At 32.7% G+C, this 19,972-nt stretch overlaps 1 pseudogene; it reads right to left on the bottom strand.

Annotated features, from left to right (window-relative positions):
• LOC149565525 (uncharacterized) overlaps nucleotides 1-14,257 on the bottom strand; it is a 34,395-nt pseudogene extending 20,138 nt beyond the window's left edge.
• Between the last annotated feature and the right edge of the window lie 5,715 nt (nucleotides 14,258-19,972).

Genomic DNA, 19,972 nt, shown 5'->3' with positions numbered 1-19,972 from the left:
GGGGATGATTTGGATGGACTTTGGATTTGGGATTGTTCTAAGGAAAAGAACTAGATAGATTCGGTTGCATCGGGGGAGCTTGGATGATTTTCTGATAAGGCAGTGACTACGCTAAGTATGCCTTGAGTTGGGAGATTTCTGCTTTTCTGGGATTTCGACCAAAATTGGCAAACATTCATTCAAAAGCTATGAACAAACAAGCAGACAAAAGTTTTGAGCAAGCATGTCAAACACACCAACATCTTAGGAAGCTTTCTACAAGGATGAAATTTGGTTTAGCTAGGGAGTCCTCGATATACACAAGGTACATGAGGCCCAAATCTGTAGATGAAACCAAAAAGATGTCACACAGCCGAGAGGAGCAGTAACCCACTTCTCCTCTTTCACTTCTCAAGGGTATAAAGTTCCTTGAGGCTTAGCCCGAGTGACAAAATCTTGATTCCAAGAGAGGTGTTTTTGGATTCACCTCCCCATCTTTATACTCCGCCAGAACGCTGGAGTTGAGGTCGTCCCAAGGGGTGATGAAATCCCCAAGCAGGCCTCCTAAAAAGTGTAAAAAAAGACCACATACATGATCTTGGGCTTTAAAAGACACACGTTCATTCCAATTGATGATTTAGATTTTGTAAGCTATGATTGAAGACACTTGTGATTATGGCCTACAATGTAAATTCCAATTTGACAGCGTCATTAGCATAATGAAAGTCGAGAGATCGTCAACATAAGAAATGCGAGCGCCATTGAAAATGTGTCAAAACCATGCGATGTTCATTGATTTTTAGGCATTCAAGATTGAGTGTGAGTTTATTTTAAGCCCAAAACAAAGATGTGTGAAACTCGATTGCCAAGCGCGCGCCCGGAGGTCCTCCACGTCAATAGTTGTTCAATTTTAGTGCCCAAACTTGAAGTGTGATCGATTTAATCTAGAGTTTCGATCATTTAAAATTTTTGATAAAGTTAAAGAAAATTTTCAAAGACCAAGTGAGTGATTTAGATTGTGGAACATTTAACACCTTTTTCAAGTAGACCCATCCCCATGAATGGCGTTGAGATTGCAACCAATGGTTAATATTTGATGGGTGATTAGAAAAGAGGTGAGTCCAAGGAACTACTCAAATTGATTTTTGCAAATTTTTATTTTAACTTAACAAGGTTTCTTAAATGTTCAAAAATCAAACTTTACCTAGATTGCATGTGGAAAAGAGATTTGTTTTGTTCAATTTTTAGAAGCTCCAAATGAAGTGTTTGATATTGCAATGGTTAATTGATCCTTAGAATTCAAGATTGGATTTTTTGTTTTAATCATGCATTCAAGGAAAATTTAATTTTAATCCATGGCATTCAAGAGTGATTTTAGCAACATGCATTCAAAGACAAGTGATTAAACATTCAAGTTTTTTCCTTTGAGCATTCAAGATTGAGATTTTGTGTGTTGTTTTAAGAAATTTGAAGTGCTTTTTTTTAACCTTAGATCATTAAAGATTGTTTTGGACTCAAAAGTGAAAATGACTCTTTGAACTTTTCTTTTCATTCAAGATTTTGTGTTCTAGTTTGCATGTTTTAAACCCAAAAATGATATTCCTAGATTGTTTTGATGCATGAAAAACTTAAGAAACATTCAAGATTTTGCAACAAGACATTTGTTTGGAACAAATAACAAAGCTTTTAGAAAAATTTTTGGCAACCATTTAGGACTCTTAGTTTTCATGAGATTTTTAAAAGAACTTTAAAATATTTGCAAATGAGGTTCATTTTATCCTTGATTGATGCTTTGAGTTTGATTTAGATTTTAGTGTGCACTTAGTGTTGATTTTGAACCTTTTGAAATGGAAACTTGAAGTTCTTTTTAAATTCCCAAAAATGAAGTGTTCCTAACTTTGCATGAATGCATCTAAAACCTTGATGTTGCAAGGATGCAAATGATTAGATTGGTTTAGTTTCACGTGTTAAAAGATTTTTCTTTTTTTGCAAATTTTAAATTTTTTAATGGATTTAAGTATGATTTGGGGGTTCATTTTAAGCACTAAAAAGAAGTGTGTATGATCTTGCTTCCTTAAAAAAAAAATGGCCAAGATCTCCCACAAGAAGAAGAAGAAGAAGTAGATGGAATGAGAAGAATATAGACAAGAAGAGGAAGAAGAATTCCAAGTGCTTTGTCCACCTATAAGCTTGAAAAATCTGCAAATACTATGAGATAGACTATGAGTTCCTTTGTCTTCTTCATGCTCATGTGGACCTACAAAACCAATTTATACAATCCTACCAATCGCAAACAAAAGAAAAATTAGCCAAAATCAGCAAATGACATACAAAACTTGACTAAAAAAGCTAATAAAGATGACCCATGCGAGGTCCCACCGGGCGTGCCAAAATGTATATGAGCAATGTTAGTATGCTAATAGAAACCAAATTTAAATAAAGCTTCTACAAACTAAACAAAATTCATAAACTTCAAGATAGACTAAGATGAGCTCTCAATTGAGAATATGAGCCATTAATGGACTCTCTCAATAAGAAGCTCTCTTGTTGAGTAGCTTTATCTAAATGGATAGGATGTATGCTCAATATGCTTCCAAAGGCTTCAATGGATGATTGTGGATTTTTGGTGTGGATAGATGGCTTTAGTATGGATTTGGCTCTCAAAATAGCATTATAACTTTACTTCATGGATTGTGTTATTTTGCAAAGGGGAAGGATCCAATTTATAGGCAAGAGGCTTGAGGGATTGAGGGCTAAGATGCAATGATGGGAAAAAGCTCATGGAGGGCTCAGATTGCATGAGAGGAGAGCACATGGATTGTGCTTCCTTATAGCCAATCAAGGAGTGACACATGTCACATGGTGAGAGGATGGAGGAAAGGGGAAAGATGAGTCAACAAAGGAGGCTCAAGGGATAAAATATTCATAAAGACCCTCATAATGACTTGTAAGAGCAATAAAAGGGCTTGGAAGAGTCATTTATGGCCTAGTGGACTTCATAAAGTTTTATGGTTGAGATATTTTGAGGGTGATGAGAGCAATTTCGACTTGGACTTGATTAGGAAGGTTTTAATCTTGCTTAGGCTTGTGCAAATGATTAGAGGATGGATTAGGATGGTTTAGGATTAGCTTAGGGATAGGCAAGTGGATGGCATTTAATGAGGGTGGGTGAAGGAGGAGATATTTGTTAACTTTGGCTTGGGTTAGTAATTCTTAAACCATGTTTAGAGAATGTGACAAGGTTAGGAGGGGATTAGGATTAGGTTTAAAGACATCTTCTAGAAGAGTCTAGACTTTGGATGAGGATAAAGACTTTCTAGAATAGCCTAGAATTTCCTAGGATGAGGATGAAGACTTTCTAGAAGAGTCTAGAACTTCTTAGGATGAGGATAAATTAGATTTTTAGAAAATAAATAAAGTTTTATTTATTTCAAGGGTTTGGGTTGAGGAGATATTTATTAAAACTTTTTTAATAAACATGAGGATTAATATTTAATCTTAATTAAATATTTTGAGTTGGGATTAGGGGTAGGAAATGATGGGATTAGCCTTTAATCAAAATTAAAGAAGGATTAGAATATTTTGGAAGAGGTTAGTGGTCTTAAGGAAATTGGCCAAGTTTTGGGCAAAAATTTATTTATTTATTTATTTTGAGTTTTTTGGTCAATTTATTAATTAAATAATTAATAAATAAGGAAATAATGTTTAAATAAGATTTAAACATTTTTGGGAGGGATTTCTTAATTAAATATTTTTAATTAAGATAAAGGGATTTAATGGCATAAAAATTAATTAATTAATTAATTAATAAATGATGATGTCATCAGGAATTTTTGAGAAAATAAAAATACTTTATTTTCTAAAGGTTTTTAGGTGTCTACACTTATAAGAACCTTATAAATATGATTCTGCATTGGATTGTCAAATTATGATTGCTGAGTATTGTTAGAAAACAAATATGTCATCTATGGATGCATTTTAAGTCATTTTAAGTCCAATCTTAGGATTACTTGGCATGCACATGAAATATTATTGTTGTTGTAAGTCAATTGGGTAGTTATACACATAAGTTATGTATGTATATGATTCTATTCATACACTTTAGTTTTATATTATGAAATTGATTTGTCCTTTCATCTACCCTTTTATGTGGTCTTTCATTCTTTTATGGAGCATTTTGTTGAGAATTTAATATCATGGTTTGACTAATAAGATGTCATTAATTATATGAAGCCTAAGACAAAGACACACAATATGATTGAATCCATCAGTTTCAAACATAAATTTCAAATTCAAATTTCATCATTGGCATGGCTGATTTGTAATTCATTTTGTTTGTAAAAGAAATATCCTAGCTGAAATATGCAAATTTCTTGTATGTTGAGGTTGTGCCATCAGCTGATACAATACATTTTTTATGCTCTTCCTTTTATTCCTAATTCAATCATATGCATTTTGGTACATTGACTTCATTAAGATCACATTTGGAATAGTTCTGTTTGGGAGACCATATGGGCACATTTTGAAAACTAGTTTCATTCAAAATTGTCCATTAAAACATAGTTCGTAGCTCCATTGTAAAATTTTAATTTGGATATCAAACCTAAAGGATGTGTCCAAAATATCCACTAGGTGTTATGCAGTAAACTCAAGGCTAGAGTAGGAATAGAGTTAGGTTCGTAAATTTTTGGATGATCAAATATTTGAATTTATAAAACCTATTTCAAAGGAATATTCTCCCATGAATCTAGTTTACAATGCAATTTGAATCACTCAAATATGATATTTTATGAGAAAGTTATGCCAAAAATACTGACTACTGTCCCAAATTTGCGTTGCCAAATCTCACATTTCCCACCTCTTCATTGACATGTTTTACTAATAATTCTAATTGTATTTAAGTTTGAATTATAGTGGATAAAAAAACATTGAAAATACTTCTATCTTAATTGGTAATCTCTTCAATCTATCTTTTAATAAAAATGAAATAGTCAATTTTATGACTATTCATCTAGACGTGAATCTGAAAACAACACTGGCATGCGTGGTGCTCCTTGTCTTATTTGGTATATCATTCTAATGCATATAAAAAATATATTTATACTAGAGATATATCTCTAAATATTCTTTCCTATAGCTTTGGAATTACTCAATTCGGATTTAAAATGAACTTTTTGTTGACAAAACGCTATCAAGTAGTTTAAAGTTGCCACCATTTTTCATTAGGTAAAGCTAAATTTGTTAGTATCAATTGTCCATGGATTTTTTTATACTTACCATTTGTGTTTTTTTCATATTTATAGGATGTAGTGAGACAAATCATCTCTCTTCTTCCATGATCTTGTATTTTATTGCACGTGAGTTCTAGTTTTTAGAGACCTTGATATATAATTTCTTATTTTCACTCATAATAGCCAGTCTCCAAGTTCATATAGTAGTATGTGATTCCATTAAATATGGTGTATATCATGAAAATTTGTGCACTTGAATGTTACCAAATAATAAATCAATAAAAATCTTGTGAAATTCTAGGAGAAGGGCCGCACATTGAGCAAAAAGGTCAAATTCAACATCATTATGAATGGCCATATTGACCCAAAATATCTAAGATTCCTTAGGATTGATCTTTATCTACAAAGTGGAATTGATCAATGATAAAATGTAGGAGTTTAATATTGAATTTCATGGTCTAGAGGCTCACCCTTAAAAATCTCCTTCCATTGGATTTATGATCCAAATGTGGGTCAACCCAAGCTGTGTATGCTTTGATGTTAACAACCAAATGTGGAGTATGATATTTGACCTTGTCAATGTATTTGAAGTATTTAAGATGGGTATACGTATTTAAACCCAATGTATGATCTAGTGTTGTTAAGATACATATTTGGCCACTGATGACACATTAATTTTTAAGACTCTAATTATTAGCTATTTAAGATCATGCAATTACCATCACCTATTAAAGATATCGATGAAGCTATTGCAATGGGAGACTAGAAGGTGGATCAACCTATGAGCCTACCAAGTAATCTGAAGTTATTTCTTGGTATTGAACATCCAATAGTCGATTAGCCACTAGTAATATTTGAATTGTAGACATCCCAATATTTTGTATCATTACTATATTTGTCTAGGCTATGTTTGCAAGGGATCACTGACACCCTTTGTTTCAAGACAACATCAATCTTGGCAAGAAATTCATTTAAAGATTTTACCCAAGTGGAAATAGGAGACAAAATAATGACAATCTTGTTTTAAGAAATGGAACAACAATAGTTTGGAAGACAAACACATCCAATCAAGTATGGCATCTGTAGATATGCAACACAATGGAGACTTTGTACTGCAAAATGGAATTTCACAAATGTTTTGGGCTACCTTTAGAAATCCTATAGATGCATGGTGGATGAGACGGAGTTCTCTATTAGACCAATGCAAAGTCTATAGATTGTGTAGTAATTTTGGGGTTTGTATTTACAATAATATAGATCCATATTACAATTGTCCAACTACATATTTTGATCATATCTGAATGATGCTAGGACAGGATGTGATGCAACAAGATACACAAATGTAGAGCCCCAAGAAGGGAAAACCAATTACAGAGTTGCAGACTGGATGACATCATGATGCAATGTAAATAACATTCTTATGCGAGGACACAATATATTATTTCAGTAACAATCTTACAGTGACAAGTTTAAAGATCGGTAATTTTGTGGTCAAAATTTAGCTATACATACACAGACTAAATTTTAAAGAAGGGCAAGACATTTTATGATTTTAGGGGCTAATATTCAGCTTTTCATTCCTTCTTCTTTCTTGTATTTCGTAAACCATTATTTCTCACATAATTATTTGTTCAATGCATCCTCGAGAGATTTAACCAAATAATTATTATTTTCAATGTATTCTGGAGAGATTTAGTCAAACTGGTAAAATTTCATTATATTTTTTAGATTTTTTCTTCATAGATGCTTTCATGTTACGAAATTACAAGAAAAATCATTGCAGAGATTGAAGTTCATAGATGATGGACACCTTGACAAGCCGTCGATTTTGAGTCATGAAAAGCCGAGGATATTATTTTAAGTCATTTTTATTCCCTGCAATGAAAAGAGAAAGGAGGTCTTATGTGGCGGTTGCTTGCAATCTTAGGATGAGAAATAAGATTTGTTTTGCCCAACATGGTAGGTTGAGTAAGGGTTACCCTAAATAAATTGGAATATTAATGCGTAGAAATATCAAAATAGAAACCTTCATCTTGTGAAGTTCTTGATTAACAATTGTTTACAAAGCTCATGCATTCTGTAGCCTCCACCTTAACTTATTCTGTTGGTTCAGATGTGAAAATGCTGTGTAGACCATGACTGCACGGTAACAGTTAACTATGGTTAGAAAGGGGAACAACAGAGATAACCAGTAATGGAAAAGTGAATAAAATAAATGGAAGGAAGAGATAAGTAAATGAACTGAGCCCATATCCATCTAAGTAGTCAAAGCTTAATGTGTGATGTTTAAGGTTAGCCCTTTTAGGATTAAACGTGTTGTTATATGTATGCATGCAAAATCTAGTAGCCCGCTGCCACGGTAACAGTTAACTATGGTTAGAAAGGGGAACAACAGAGATAACCAGTAATGGAAAAGTGAATAAAATAAATGGAAGGAAGAGATAAGTAAATGAACTGAGCCCATATCCATCTAAGTAGTCAAAGCTTAATGTGTGATGTTTAAGGTTAGCCCTTTTAGAATTAAACGTGTTGTTATATGTATGCATGCAAAATCTAGTAGCCCGCTGCCAGCACCTGCAGGGACAGCTAGGAGTTAAATCTTATCATAAAATCACAGGTCATAGTTGGTATACTGACTGTCTTATAATTGTAAACAACACCAGAAAACTCGGGAGAAACCTTCAGGAATTTTTATCGATTTCTTTTTAAATCATGTAGTCTAAGCCAATCACGTCTACCGGGAAAGTGTTATAAAACCATCTATATCGGTTTACATCAATATTGATAGCCAAGACTCTAATGATTTCTTGTTCTGCCAGCTGTTAACCGAAATTGGATTAACTAGCAGCATTTACAGCTACCTTCCATCCTATCCTACTGTGCAGATATGTGATTATGTGGAGTCTTGTATTTTTTAATATATCAAATGAGAACCTTTAACATAGCAAACAGACCGTTTTGATTTCCGCATCTTAACTCTTTTAAATTGCCTTGTGTCTGTTTTCCATGTCATGTGATAGGCCAATAGTTAAATAAGGATTTGTGAAGATGATTTCCACCAAGCTTATGGTGGTCGAAACCTTTTTCCGAGTATCCTCCTCTTGGGCGTTTTTCTGTGAGAACCATGAAGCAGACAGTTTGCGTGGGTGTGATGAGACGAAGGAAGAAATGAAGCTTGGTGGACTGTGCAATGGAAGAGGCGCAACATGGTCATCTTTCGTGGTTGTGATGGCTGATCGACCTTTGGAAAACGAACTCTGATATGCGAAATCTATGGCAAAGAGGGGTGTGGACATAACAAATATTTTATGTTAGTTGGAATCTTCTTTTTATATATATTTTTATTAGTTATTTGTTTCTTTTAAGGTAGTAGGAAAAGGGTAAAACATTATTTAAAATTTGCTTAAACATGTAGACAGTGTAACCAAAATTCGAAGAGTAAAGTATAATTTAGAACCTTAATAGAACATTAACTCCATTTTAAACTGTAAATAGAAAGTATTGATTTCGTCTTACAATTTAATCGTATTAGAGATCATTAGAAGTATAGAGTTACTTGAGATTTGATAAGGTTTAAATGTTATTCATTCCTAAAAAAATCTAATAGATTTGTTCATATCTATAACGTGTAAGTTTAAGTTTTTCAGAAGTTACTTTATGATTTAAATATTTACCAGTTTCATTAAGTTATATTGGGAATAAAATTTGACTCTTAGGAAGGGTGTTGAATGTGGGTTTAAAGAGGGGGGATAATTGATGGAAAATGTGTATTATTTTTCCTTGGAAATTACCTACCAGTCTTTTACATTATGCTAGTTCGTGATGCTTAGCCAAGCTCGATAAAATAATTATGCATATGATTGAAATGTATTGGTTATTTTACATTGTTTTCACTCTTCTACATCCTTGTGTATGTTTTCTACTAGGCATATGTGTAAAGTAGAATTAGGCACTTAGTTGCACTAGATTCTTCTAATTTAATTGTGTCAAGTTGCTAGCCTTCTTGTGCCAAGGTCGGCTAGTTCTTCTTACCCAAATAACCTTGAGGAGCTAGCCACTCCATGGTTGGGCAGTAAAAGCACTTGGACCACTCTTACGTCTCATGATAGAAGATGAACAATGTTTCGATGGCTTGGAGATAAGACTTCATGCGGATGGGCTCATAGGTTCGATGACATGCTATTAATGTATTTTATGATATTGTATGTTTATCTCATTGGATGTACTTGTGATTTTTTTTTTTAATGTTCGACATACATGTCGGCATACTTATGATAGATGTTTGACGTGTAGGCTTTATGACTTTTCTTAGATTATGATATCAACATGTGGTTGACTTTGTAATATCAGATGTATAGAAAGATTTTGGTGCTTATGAAATGATGATATGTGATTTTAGTTTCAATTCAACTAAATGTCATTATGTAATTTCCAACTTTAATTCAAAATTAAAATAAGTAATTATGCTGATGAAGTCAACATTTGACTTTTCAACTTTATATTTCCACATTTTGTGGTTGTTTTACGTATGTGACAATGCTAGAGAACTTTGATTCTTACAAAGATGGAATTAACACCTATTTTGACTTGACACTATTGTAGATAATCTTCCATCAAGAGCCTTTCCTGAGAAAAATATAACACAATCAAACAATTGAGCTTGGACATTCAAATGTATCAACTCTTTACAACTTAAGAGCACCAACTTCTAGAGAATTAGGCATATATCTAGGAGACCTTAAAACTTTTGTCATTCGGGTTCTCAATATTAATAGACAACAAGTTCTAAGAAATGATAAATTCCCAAATGAGATGGGCTTGAGAATATCTGGAATCACAAAGTGGGAAAGTTCCAAATACAAGAGAGCATTACAACCAAAAATATTTACAGGTAGATCCTTTTATATGCCTTTGAAATTAGCATCAACTTTAAGAAACATATTTTTCATTCCTTTTTTAAGCTTCATTATGAATGTATTGTTCTATGTCAATTTGGTTCAATACATTCTTAGATGACGTAGCGTAGGAAGACCAGTGATAAATATGAAACTCTTTAGAGGCCCATCATGTTGCATTAAATTGTGCTGAAAACCCAAGTTTAATAATATTATTTTATAAAAAAAAAAATTTGAATATTTTGATCATAATCATATTTAACTAGTGATTCCTCTTTTGAAATCAATTGAGAACAATGAGTGTTGTGCACATACAATAAAAGTGATTCCCAAGTAGCATATGTCAGTGCTATAATCAACATTAACAAAACCCTGATACATCTTTAATAATTGAATTTGGAAGCATCTAGTACCATTTAAATCACTACAACAAGAAACTATTAGATATATACATGGATGTAGGCAATTAGAACTGCGGGTCCAAAAATATGGAGAGTAAAGAGGGTGCATATTCCTCAATTTGCATAATGATAAAGATGAAACGTTTCTATGTGTTTTCTTACTTAAAAGTTCTTAACTTTTAACTTTAATATTGATAGTCATATACACCTCAAAAATACATATTTCCTTTTAAATAAGGAAATGTTTTCAAATAAACAATCCATTCTTACTCTCAATACCATTTTCAATGACAAGAAATTATTTCAAATGAATAGTCAAATTGTTTATGCAATATCATTGTAATGACCTAAACCACCACTATTATAACATCAAAACCTATAGTTAAATAGCCAACAAGAATCATCATGATATTATATTAGCACCAAGCCCAAAAAAGTAAAAAATAAATTGATGCGAATGAGGAGACACAAAAGGGGAATATAATAATTTTCACTTAGGGTCCGTTTGGTTCATGGAAGATGATAGGAATTGGCTTTTTCAAAACCTAGATTTGAAAATTTGTGCGTTTGTTTCAAAATTTGCAAAATGGAATTAGCATATGCAACTTCCAATTTTGCCTCAAAACTAGGTTTTCCAAATTCCTACTAGCAAGCAGGAATTGAAAATAAAAACCTGGTTTTGTTTTTTAAGGAGTGTAAAAACAATAGGTTGGACTACTTTTTGAAATTTGCCTTCAACTCCAAGGTTACGCACTTCACACACATCTTCCAAGTGAAACAAATAGTTTTAGTAAAATCTCAAAAATCGAAATGAAGATATGCAAAACCTTGATTTGGCTAAACCAAAGTTTGTAGAAATCTAGATTTTTTAAATTCCACAAACCAAATAGACCCTTACAGTAGGTAGCCTCTGAATTTGATCTCCTATTCCACAGAGTTGGGACCCTGACTTATTCTCTCTAGAGGGCATCAACACAACCACAAGATCTCTATTTAATTCATGGATCCTCTGCTTCAATTCCTCAATATATTTGAATGCAATGCACCAGAGACTGTACAATTTTTTTGCTCTGTAACAATGAACAAAAACCACCCATATGAGAAAAAAACAAAACAAGACGCTATAATCAAAATAACTACTGATATTGTCTCATTGTGTTTCAAGAATAGACCAAAATTTAAAAGAAAAAAATAGAAAGTAAGTAAACAAGGGCTGCGTGCAGCACTAGTCCCTGCCTTAGGTGAGTTTTTGAATTTGGTGGGAGGTATGTAATGTTAGATGTGAGAGCCACTCTAGGCCAATCTCCTGCTACTTAGCCTCTCCTGCTACTTGGCTCGCCTAGATAGACTCAAAAATGGCTATTACGTAAGTTTCTATCTTATATAGAATGGTGATTCAATTCATTCATGGTAGAATCGACTGGCTCTCGTTGAATGGATCTGGAAAAGGTTCAGGGATTTGTGCCTAGAATGACTGAGAAGAGTAGGGCAATGGGTGGCTTAGGATAAATTATTGCTTGTGGGACTTGCGGCCTTCCCATAAGATGGTCTTTGTAAATACATGAGGTATATGAGTTTATATAAACCCTATGAAACCCAAATATACATAAAGAAGGATATGGATTTTGTGAAATTTAGGTACTTGAGCATTAGAAATAGAAAAATCATAAAACATTAAAACCAATCACAATCTGACTCACCCTCAAGAGAAATCATTTTTTGAAGTGATGATTTTGAAGAGACCTTCACGAGATAAAACTATTGGTGCAGAAAACAAAACAATAGATTTACCTATTTGGAAGGTAAACCAGTTTGGAGAAAAAGCACCTTCAGCATCATCCTAGACATGTAAACATGAGTTATTGTATGTCATGAAAAGCTTCAAATGCTCGACAATAGAATTAGGCTCATCCATGTGTATTTATACTTGAAGTTCAGTAGTGTATGTACTGGAGGAGAAGGAAAATGAAGAGAACTCAAAGCAATTTTATATCGACTGTGAAACCCACTTCTTGTTGGGTGATGCGACACACTCCCCTACCCACAGGTGGTTAATTATGTGGTGTTCCATGTTCACTAATAGTCATGGCTTTTAGTGCAACGGCAAATGGGCCCAACAATTGGTATCAGAGCTTGGTTTTGGCCTGGTCATGGGTTCAAATCTCCCCGGTGCCTTCCCGACCCGCGTAAGCACTTGGTATGCACGTCGAGGGGGAGATTGTTGGGTGATGCAACGCGCTCTCCTGCCCACAGGTGGTTAATTATGTGGTGTTCCATGTTCACTAATAGTCATGGCTTTTGATGCAACGGCAAATGGGCCCAACACTTCTGGACACGTGAAAAGCACTGGACATTTGCAGAAAACTTGGGGAGAATTGCTAAAGGTTAATCTTACAAAAATGCCACATGAAATATTGGCATGAAATATTGGGCAAATGATAGGGCTACCTAGAGGCTTATTTTCGCTCAAATTCCTCCATGAAAAAAATGAAGGAGAATGCTACCGGCTCAAATAAACACACCCAATGAAATGACACAAAATTCAGTTTGAAAATGTAAAATAGTCGGTTGAGAATAATTGACCATCCATTCAGAAGTCTTATCATGTTTAACTTGCATCCATTGGCATAATCCATGCAACTGTTTCACTCTATTCACTATATTCCCTCCTTAAAAATTGTAAAATTCAGTGTGATTGTCTTATGTCAAATATGCATACATTGTATTCTGCAGGATTACCAATCCTGCTACCATTCCATCAACTAAATTTTCTCAAGATTTGGCAATAACACAATCTCTATTTACGAAGCAATCAGCCACGATGTAGAAAATGAAATGCTCAATCTGAAGATAGAAAGTTCCGTGTTTTAAATTTTAAAGCAGATTTTACAGATAAAAATCTCTATCACAAATTTTATATCATTACTCTGTTTTTCAAAACTGAAGAAGCTAATATGTAGCATTTTGAACTGGCAAATTCGCAATAAATATTATGACTGAAAGTCTATATACAATGAAGGCAAACAGATGAATTTTTGTCTTTCCCAACATTGCACAAAGGCATCTAATTAAAAAAATAGCCTTACACTAAAAACATTGTTTACTAACCAGAAAAATTATACATAAATCATCCAACATCACTTAATAATAATTAACACTTGATGAACAGCAACCTTTCCCTACAGAGAAGGTTCCACCATACAAAAGTGGTGACCAACATGACTAACAGTAGATCATAATGAACACTGGTGATCATTAAAAAAACAACTACTTCAGAAAAATGAACCTATGAAAAATAAAAATCTGTTAGATTTTGAATAAGACTGGTAGCTATTAATGAGTAAATATAACGCCATGTTAGCATATGTGACGCAAAACAATAAAACCATAATATGAAAGGAAGCAAAGAGGACTACGTCCACATCTTGCCATCCCCACAAGAGACTTCCCGCACCTACGGGTTGCTATAACTATGGAAGAAGACACTAGGAACTAGAACTGATTGCTGGTAAGACCTTTCTGCATTGCCTAACCAATGGGCCCGACCCCGTTCTTGACCAGAGGAAGGAACATCTCTTCCACAGATATAGCGAAAAGAGGGCTTCCATGCATGCAGAAGGTCCACTACAACAAAGCGCAGCCGGAGGCGAAGAGAACGCAAGCAGACTTGGAGTTTGAAGGAAAAGCATGAAAATGGACTGTAAAGAAATGACAGAAAATAAAATGGAATAGTGTAAAGTGAGAAGGCCATATCTGATGTTCTGCAGCTGAAAGGAGGAGGAATTCAGTGCAGTACTAAAGTGAAGTAGTATGTGGTATAAAAGAAACACATCAATAAAACCCATTTTGTGGAAGGAAACAGAAGCCACTAGTCATTAAACGAAGCATGCAAAGGACACGTACTGAACAGGTGGAATGCAAATTTTTTATATTTAAGGTTAAATTTAAGGCAACAAAATAGAAAATACTACGAAGAAAATGAGCCACCACTAATGGAAATTCTAGAAAATTTATGAGGAAAACAATGGTAAATAGAAATGAGGGAAGAAGGACGAATTTTGTGGGATTGTTTTTAGATTTTCCTACTCTCGAGGCACAGATTAATGGAGGAAGTGAAGTGAAAACATTAGTCCCGGCCTATGGCGGCAGGGACTAACAACCAGAACAAAATTCTAAATCCAAGCACCAAATCTTACCCTAATCCCATTTATGAATAAGAATCTGACCGCCATATCCCCGAAAAATGGCCAATGGAAAATGGTGATAATGTACTTTATCCATTTATCCAAACTGTATAATCGAGCTAGAGAAATCAGCCATCAAAGTTGCACAGTGTCCCATAGGCCCTCTACATCCATGTTTTCCAAACAACTCTATGTCCAAGCTGGCATCTACAGATCCCAAGCATCTCGTTGTCTATTTGCAGGATAGAGGCTAAGTTCTGTCAATCTAAAACTTACCACCAAATAGATTCTGAATTGGACATCAAGAATCCCGTATAATCATATGTGATACCCTTTGGTAGGGTGCAAACATGGTTTACTTGGATTTCTTGCTATTTATTCTAATTATCCTCCTTGTTTTGATCATCCATACACTCGCCTTTTCTATCCTTAATTTATGTGTTCTCCCTGATGTTGCTAAAATATTCATTTTTTGATAATTTCTTATGCATTTTATTATATGGTTGGGATGACCTATAAATATGGGTTCCCATTTAACGATGCCTCTATGGTGCCACAAAAATTACCTCTTGTAAGTGCTAAAATAATGCACTTAGCACAAAACATGTTAGGAAGGGGTGCAAATAAATTTTCCCGTAGCTAGAACCTGATTTAGCTGTCACCATGATTCATGGGCCCCTCCGTGACCAAAGGTGTTGATTCATATCTTTAATGTTATCGAGTAAAATAGACTTATTAGGTATCTATGCAAGGTTATAGAATATTGATTAATTTGAGAAGTATACGATATTAATAAGTTATTAATATAATTTTTTCATGAATACATGACTGTTTTTATTATAAGAATTTTTGTTTTTCTTTTTTTAATGAATATATATACATTTAAATTATATTTTGATTTTTTTATGTACTTCAATGTTGATTTGAGAATGTAATCGTCTCACATCATAATAAATATGTTATGACCATTTTTGTAAGTGTATTAATAAATTCATTATCTCATTAGAGTAACAATATGTTCTAATGGGGTATGTGTAGGATCATGGTGGGCCAAACTATACTCTTAAGTGGTAGTCTAAAATCAACAAATCAGGTTTATATCAACTTGACATGCAATTTTGAGCTAGTTATGAAAATTATATGAAAATGTTGTAAGAATAGAATCTATAGAAAATTGAATGTAATTTCTAAACTACTAGGGTTTATCTGAAACTAATTTAATCTGATTGTTCAAAAATTTGTATTTTAATGTAGCAGAACAAAAAATTCAGGACAAAAACAAGAAGTAGGTGTATGTCTAACCACTTTAATCACAATAATGTAATAATATTTTTTTATAAGATTCTAAATATAAGAAGTAGATCCATGTCTAGATGTGACACATATTTTTGAGTATTTTTATTACAAAAAAATTAATTATGAAGTCTCTGCTACAACATTAAAAAAAAAAAAAGGCTTGTGTCTAGCCACCTTAACTAATTTAAAACATTATCAATTTTTTTTTTTTTTTTTTTTTTTCTATTGTAGTAGGCAAAGAATAGAATGTGATGCATCTTTTGAAGATTTCAAAAATATTTTACAACTTGAAAGTTATAGTCATTTTAAAATTAGTTTGTAAATCAACATTTTATAGATATCTTCATTTAAAAATAAGTAATAATTACTCATTGAGCTCATATTTTGAAAGCAATTATATCACTAGAAAGTTCAGAACATCCTTACAAAACCCTTTTCATTTTAACAAATTTGGTCACAATAAAAGTTGCTAGCTACCTCCTTGAAGTCTAAAAGTCACCTAACTGGGCAGAAGTCACATTTTTTCAGTTGACCAAGGATGCTTGGTAATTACCAAGCCGAATCAAATTCCTAATATATTGGGTATTTGATATGTCAGATAGTCGATATCTCTCACCTAAATATGTAAAGGAATCAAATTGAAAATGGAGGGTGAGGATTGAAAGTTGAGATAGGGTCCTCATTATTCTGTCCATGATCCATGTGAGGTTTTTTAACTATTACAAATGGTATTATTATTTGTGTGTTATAATATAAATTCATATTATGCTTTATTAGATTATAATATAATATAATAAATTAAATTATATTACATTATAATATTATATATTATTAAATAATATAATATCATATATTATATTATATTATTTTATAATATGAATTTGATTATATTACATTATATTTGATTGTAATTTAAAATAAATTATATTAAATTATATGATACAACATATGTCCCTAAATGCATCGAAAGGGATCATAGGTTAACCTATGATCCCTTTCCACCCATACAATGAATACATCATATGTCTCTAGGTGTCCGAGGACCCCTAGGGACATACGTTGTGATCAAATATTTCAAAAGGGGTCATAGGTTAACCTATGACCCCTTTCAACCCATATGATCAATACAACATATGTCCTCCCTAGGAGTCCTAGAACCCTTAGGGACCTGTCATCAAATGTGTTGAAAAGGGTAATAGGTTAACTTATGACCCCTTTCAACCCATACAATCATTTAGAATATGTCACTAGGGGTCCTGGGATCCCTAAGGATATATGTTGTCATCAAATATGTGAAAAGGGGTCATAGGTTTATCTATGACCCTTTTTGACCCATACAATCAATTAGAATATATCCCTAGGGGTCCTAGGGCCCCTAGAGACATATGTTGTCATCAAATGTGTTGAAATGGGTCATAACCTATGACCCCTTTTGACCCATACAATCAATTAGAATATGTCCCTAGGGTCCTAGGGCCCCTAGGGACATATGTTATCATCAAATGCAGACATATGCTGACATCAAATGTATCAAAACCTATGATCCCTTTTTACCCATATAGTCAATCAGAATACGACCCCTATGGAGATATGTTGGATTGATCATATGGGTCTAAAGAACCTATGACCCCTTTCGACCCATATGAACAATTAGAATATGTCCCTAAGGGTCCTAGGACAATAATAATATCTTTTAACTATCGAGAATGATTTCAATTTTTAATGTGGTTGGCCCTTACAACAGATAGATATTCTTTTTTACTCTTGTGCTAATTTTTTGCATAACTCAATTTCTACTCAAGATTATGTATTCATATTTGTACATTTTTCTATACATTCAATTTTTTGGATAATCCAAACCAATATTGAAGATAACCATTATGATACTTGAATCCCAAAGCTTTAGTTTTTGATTACTATAATACAATATAGTTATGTTTATTTAATTTTAAATATGATACATATTCTTTCAAATTCTTAATATTTTATTTAAAATTCAAATTTAATAACATTGATTGAAACAATTCAATATTTTTGGTGAAAAAATATTTTATTATCAAGTTTGTAGAGTCCTATCATATAGTCACTATAGCTCAACCATAAAGCTAAGTCATGCATTGTAATTTAGTCATTTTCTAAATTTAGAAAATCTAATTTTTTCCCCTAAGCCATTGCTATAGAAAAATCATTATAGCCTTTGTAAATCTATTGACAACTCACATATAATAAAAGCATCGAACAAAATATGTTACATCCACTTCAAAATCTTGGAGCCTCTGTATCTATCATTTTATAATTTTATAGTATTAAATTAGTTTTTATTTTGTTTATTATAATAGCTTTTGTGCAACATCACTAAGGTAAAGAGAATTATTTTATAGACTAAATGATTTTTTTAATATAATTAACCCTACATATTTGAATAGATCAAGGGTCACTAACTATTTTAATGTTACTCTAAACATGGGTTAAGAGTATAAATGGGAATCACTCATCAAATTAGGTATGGAAGACATAAAAATCCAAGGAGGTTATTTTTAAAGTGATAATCTTGAATGGAATCCTATTGGAGATGGTGGTGAAATGGAATTATGTGTTGCAATTCCTTTTGAAAGGATCCCTCACTTTGTCATAGGGGAGGGGTTATTGGATAGTATAAAGACAAACTTTGTATACAAGAAGCATATAGAATTTAACTCAAAATACCATGCTAGACACACTACCAAGATGTACTCAAGGTTTGTCTATATATTTAATATGAAATTTACAAATTTCATATTCTATAATTATATTTACCTTGTCAATTAATAATTTTTTTTTTACATTTATACATAGTTATTGGTGTTCTTTTGGCCCTGAGGATGATAGAGTAAAACCTGTAAAGAGGGATAGGAAGAGAAATTTTATCCAGAAAAGGGGATGTCATGCTCATTGTTTAGTTTGGGTTATGTATGGTAGATCAGATGTAGCTATAACTAGATATAACTATTTTACCCATTGTAATAGTAATGGTGAGTTTTTTCATGGAAAAGATGGCCCTTCTAGTGTTCCAAGGAGCAATTTTGCACCAAGATTATCGAATGAATGAAAATCATACATTAAATCATTATTACTAATGGGCATGGGAATCAATACAATATGTAAACAACACTACTTAGATAAAGGTTTAACTAAGTTAATGAATAAAAGGGATACATGTTTGTTGAGAAAAGATGTATTGAATGCATGGAAAAGAGTACAATCTCTTTGGTCTTGGAAAAATAAAGATGATACCAAAAAGTATATGCTTGTGGCATGTAGAGAAAAAGATAAATTTTTCTACTATAAGAGGCCAAACAACATGAAAATTGTTTCATTTATTGTAGGCATCCAAACACCATGGATGCAAGATATGATGGTGAAATATTCACATAACTCACTCATTGCAATTGATTCCACATTCTCTACAAATAAATATGTTGTAAGAAAATAGTGCTACCCATATCTAAATCTCATAAATTTATCATTGATACTTCTTATCTATATGCTACTTCATAAATTCATTTTTATTTATTGATATTGTTTATTCACATGTGTACTTTCTTGTATTTGATGAGCAAGAGTTTGACATTCCTATAGCATGGGCTATATCCTCAAGATATGAAGTTGAGGATATAAATTAATGGCTAAGTAAAATTTATAAAAGAGGAAAAGAGTGTAAAGAAGACTGGCATGTCAATGCATTCATTATAGATGATGCTAGTGCTGAAATAGAGGCAATAAAGTTTTTATTGCTTATTATTTAGTTTATAAATGTATAATTTTAGTTATGTTTGAGTACTATAAAATAGTTTTCTTTGAATACCACTAATGAAATTCTTTAATGTAAATTATAGATTATCTTTTGTTTGTTGAATACTTCTATATATATAGCACGTGTGTAGGGCATGGTTGAAGAATGTGTGCAAGTAAATAAAATTTTAATTGGAATGCATCAATATTACTTA

This window comes from Cupressus sempervirens, chromosome 3 (assembly GCF_028749045.1).
Source record: "Cupressus sempervirens isolate cs-2001-9-10 chromosome 3, ASM2874904v1, whole genome shotgun sequence".
Taxonomy (NCBI): domain Eukaryota; kingdom Viridiplantae; phylum Streptophyta; class Pinopsida; order Cupressales; family Cupressaceae; genus Cupressus; species Cupressus sempervirens.
This window is presented reverse-complemented; position numbering and strand designations above follow the sequence as displayed.